The sequence below is a fragment of the Schistocerca serialis genome, unplaced genomic scaffold (assembly GCF_023864345.2).
Source record: "Schistocerca serialis cubense isolate TAMUIC-IGC-003099 unplaced genomic scaffold, iqSchSeri2.2 HiC_scaffold_1045, whole genome shotgun sequence".
NCBI lineage: Eukaryota > Metazoa > Arthropoda > Insecta > Orthoptera > Acrididae > Schistocerca > Schistocerca serialis.
The window spans coordinates 62,501-67,500 of NW_026047234.1; the positions used below are offsets into that span (position 1 = coordinate 62,501).

At 46.1% G+C, this 5,000-nt stretch overlaps 1 pseudogene; it reads left to right on the forward strand.

The window, feature by feature from the left end:
• LOC126430394 (large subunit ribosomal RNA) overlaps window positions 1–716 on the forward strand; it is a 2,974-nt pseudogene extending 2,258 nt beyond the window's left edge.
• The last annotated feature ends 4,284 nt before the right edge of the window (window positions 717–5,000 follow it).

Below are 5,000 nucleotides of genomic sequence, written 5' to 3' on the forward strand. Positions count from 1 at the left end.
TCGTACCCATATCCGCAGCAGGTCTCCAAGGTGAAGAGCCTCTAGTCGATAGAATAATGTAGGTAAGGGAAGTCGGCAAATTGGATCCGTAACTTCGGGATAAGGATTGGCTCTGAGGATCGGGGCGTGTCGGGCTTGGTCGGGAAGTGGGTCAGCGCTAACGTGCCGAGCCTGGGCGAGGTGAGTGCCGTAGGGGTGCCGGTAAGTGCGGGCGTTTAGCGCGGGCGTGGTCTGCTCTCGCCGTTGGTCGGCCTCGTGCTGGCCGGCGGTGCAGGATGCGCGCGCCTGCGCGGCGTTCGCGCCCCGGTGCTTCAACCTGCGTGCAGGATCCGAGCTCGGTCCCGTGCCTTGGCCTCCCACGGATCTTCCTTGCTGCGAGGCCGCGTCCGCCTTAGCGTGCTCCTCCGGGGGCGCGCGGGTGCGCGGATTCTCTTCGGCCGCCATTCAACGATCAACTCAGAACTGGCACGGACTGGGGGAATCCGACTGTCTAATTAAAACAAAGCATTGCGATGGCCCTAGCGGGTGTTGACGCAATGTGATTTCTGCCCAGTGCTCTGAATGTCAACGTGAAGAAATTCAAGCAAGCGCGGGTAAACGGCGGGAGTAACTATGACTCTCTTAAGGTAGCCAAATGCCTCGTCATCTAATTAGTGACGCGCATGAATGGATTAACGAGATTCCCGCTGTCCCTATCTACTGTCCCCGCGTCGCGTGCGGTCGTGCGTCGCGTGCGCTCCCGGTCTCTCGTCGTTTTGGGTGGGTAAAACGTGTGCGATCGACCTGAAATTTGGCACACAGCTTTGTGTTGTGCCACTACGAACCGTGTAGAAAAATATTCGGTGTTGCTTTAACCGTTTGTAAATTATCGTGACATTTGCCAAATTTTTAAATTTGCGTGTGTTTCGTAGTACTTAAGGAGTTTGTGGTGTTTGTGAAGTGCTTCGCCGACGCAGACCACATCGAGCTACGTCGCTGGTGCATCACCTGCCTCGTTAAACAGGTATTTTTATCAGTTTTTTCAAAAAGTCGATGTTTTTCTAATCTCATTATGTACGTCATTCTCGTGAATTCTTCCCACCTGAGTGGTACTGAAGGGGCGCAGTAACCGTATTTCGATTAATAATACACAGTAAAGTGGTCCACTGTGCCTAGAAACGGCTTTGTTGGTGGTCGTGTGCTGCCCTTTGTCTGCCACGCGTCTTCGCGGGCTCCGCGTGTGTTGAGAAATCCGTTGCCATCCGTCCATTGCCAGTCTTTATCTAGGTTCCAAGCACACAGCTGTATTCGTGAGGTCTTCCTCTATCGAATAGTGCCTAAAAAAGTGTGTCTCCCATTGTTAGTTTAAAAGTTACAAGCAATCGTAGCGTAGAATGCGTGGTGACCACGTGGTGACCGGAAGTTGCCTGTAATATCCTAATAACCGGCAGTTGGAGAAAATCTAAGACCACCAGTTCGTAGACGTCCTCATGCTCTGTAAGACGATGTAGAAAAATTAGGGTATTTCATTCATAGTTTAGCTGTTATATCTGTTTTCCCTACGTCCGCGCGCACACGCGTCGCCGATCAGGCGCGCTCGCCGCTCCGCGTCTGTCCAGCAGTGTAAATAAGGGCTAACGCCTTCTCGTTCAGAGAACTGAGCATGAGAGCCGTATAGCTAGCTTAATCCCCTCGCAAATGGAGTACTTAACCACATACTTTCCTTTCACGGATTAAGAAATAACCTCATTTTTCCGTCACAATCCGCAGTTCCTGCGCGTCTCAGAAAATTGCCACCTATCATTGAAATGCTAAGGCTCAGGTAAATTCTAAGTGCGCTGTTTTCCTGTCTGACTGCTACCTTTTCGATTCCCAACGAGAAAAGGCTAGGCTAGGCTAGTAGATTAGATACTGCTCGTGCAGTATATATTGTTGCTTCTGTTTTGGATGTGTCCACTGTAATCTTGTAGGTTGTATCACTCTGTCTCATAATATGTCTTCAGTGTAGCTAGTTATTTGTTAGGTTAGGAACTACACTTGCGGAAGTAAAGTCGTGGGTGCCGCACAGCCTGCGAGAGAGCGCAAAATGTAGGTGAGAAAGTGAAGAGCTCCAAGCGATCACCCAAGCTTTTAAAACTCTGTGGTGCTTTATACTCGTATGCTACTTGATATGATGGCAATAAATTTATTATTTGTGTGTTAGGTTAGAAAATTTAGTCCCATAAAGGTAGTTGTGTGTGTTGCGTGACAGGCGGATGCGCGTATCCTTTCAAGGACAGAAAACAACTAGGTTATATGTTTCTCCCTCAAAATGTGCCCTTACTCTCTTACTTGTCTGTTAGGTTAGGAATTATCTTCGAATAAGTAAAGACGTGTGTCACGTAGCTTGCGAACAAGTGCAAACTTGGGTGAGAAGGAGAGCTACAAGCATTTCTCCAAGTTCACAACAGTCATTTTTCATACTATTCTTGTAGGCCGTTGTTTTCCTTTCAACATCATGTCCATATGTTATTATTAGTGTATTGTTAGTGTGATCATTATTAGTGTGTTAGGTTAGGAAAATTTGCAGCAAGGTGCATATATTATCCTACTAGGGTATACGTTTCTGTTTCAAAGTGTGCCATTACTCTCTTACTTGTTTGTTAGGTTAAGAATTACCTTCGCATAAGTAAAGACATGTGTGTCACATAGCTTGTGAGGAAGTGCAAACTTAAGTGAGGAAAAGGAGAGCTACAAGCAGTTCTTTAAGTCCACAGCCCGTTTTAATATTATTCTTGTAGGCTATTGTTTGTTTTTCTCTAACATTAATTCATAGGTTCCTTATTAGCGTATTATTAGTGTGCTCATTATCAGTGTGTTAGGTTAGGGAAATGTGCTGCAGGGTTAAGTCCTGACTGACGATCGCGTGTGTAGGCCCTGCTAGGCTCGTTATCCAGGGATAGTGGTAGACTTGCCCACAGAAAACTGAGCTCTCCATAGTGATCGCCCCAAAATGGGGCCTACTAAGGACACTGTAGGGGCTGCAAGTCAACTTGGACGAAACTCGGTTGTTCCTGGTGACAAGGACAATTCAGCGTCATGTACTGACCTTCAGACAATGGAAAACATAAGAGAGGAGATGGAAGCCTTCTTGTTTAATGAAGTAAATAAAATAAACAATGCCCAGAAGAAGTTTATCCTAGGAAAACTTTCAGTGTATGAACAGATACTGAAGAAGTATGAGATGGAGGTTCTTGAACTTAAAACAGAGTTGCGATGTGTGACGGCCCCCCAAACAGGAACACCTCCACTGGTTGAGAGCTATGCCAACAAGGCGGCTGCAAAACCTTTAGCACCCAAACAGCACCTGATGAAACCGCAACAGCCTAAAGTCCTAATGATAAAACCGGCAGAAGGAGTCAAGAAAACTGAGAAGGAACTTGAAGAAACAGTAAAGAACCTTGTTGCAACATCACTGAAAGATGTGCGTATTTCCAAATGCAGGTCAATAAAGGACAAAGGTATTGTTCTTGAAGTCCCTAATGATCAGGATGTCGAGAAAATAAGGAAGTGCGAAGACATCTCACAATCAGGCATCACTGTCTCTGATCAAAAAAAAAGATCCCCAAAGATTATAATCTTTGATGTAAACAGAAATACAAGTGAAGATGAACTCAAAATGGAACTGTTTGAGAGAAATCTCTCCAGGATGAATGTGACGCAGGAAGACGTTATGGATGGCGTAAGAGTGCTGTTCAAGACTGGCCCAAGAAACCGTGAGGAAGCAAACATTGTACTGGAAGTCTCACCAAAACTCTGGAGCAAAATAGTACAATATGGTAGGGTCTACATAAACTGCAATTCGCACAGGGTACAAAACTACAGCAATATAAGCAGGTGCTACAAGTGCCAAGGTCATGGCCACACAGCAGCAAAGTGCAAGAATTCAGAAACAATTTGTGGCCACTGTGCAGCACCAGGACATACTTTCAAGGAGTGCTCAAAGAAGGATCAACCAGCCCAATGTGCAAACTGTAAGCGGGCTAAGAAGGCACACACCCACGCAGTGACAGAGAAATCTTGCCCTGAATACAATAGAATAAAGGCCATAATACATAGCACAATTGACTATGGCATGTAATAATAATGCAGAAGTACAACCTGGAAGAAGACCACAGACAGATACACAAGAAAATGCGATAAGGATCCTTCAAATAAATGGGCAAAGAGCAAAAATCGTCCCAGATCAATTGGCACAGCGAATCAGCGAAGAAAATATAGATGTGCTATTGATCCAGGAACCCTACTGCGTAAATAACAAAGTATTTGGGTACCCACCAAACTTCCAGCTGATCTACAGCCCCAAAGGCGAAGCACCCAAGGCAGCAATAGCAGTTAAGTCACAGACAGTAACAGCTTTGCAGATGACAAACTTCTGCAACATGCACATAGCTGCTGCCAACCTAAATGGAGCCTTTGGTGAGATCTACATTGCCAGCATATATTGCCAATATGGATCACCCATAGACCTTTTTCTCCATCAACTGGAGATTATCCTCGACAAACTCCCAGGAAAACCAATTATTATAGGGATGGACACAAATGCGAACTCACCAATCTGGCACAGCTCAACGATGGATGCAGCAGGTAGAACGCTTGAAGACTTCATTTCACAACACGGGCTGATAATAATGAATGAGAGGTCAGAGCTAACTACATTCTCTGGCCCAAATGGGGAGAGCAATATTGACATCACACTCTGCACACCTCCAGCTGCCAAAGCGGTGTGCAAGTGGATGGTTCATGAAGAGTGGACGTCAAGTGACCACAGGGCCATAACATACGAATTCGTTGCACCTCAAAGAGCGAGAGCTACTGTGGAACTTGTCACCTACAACACAAGCTTCGCAAAGTGGCCCACCTTTGACCAGCATCTCATCAGGTCCACAGCCCACTGGCCACAAAGCCAAAATGTAGGCGTTAATGAAATGATCACAAGGCTACAGGCAGCAATCCACGAGAGCTGTAGCCGATCAATGAGA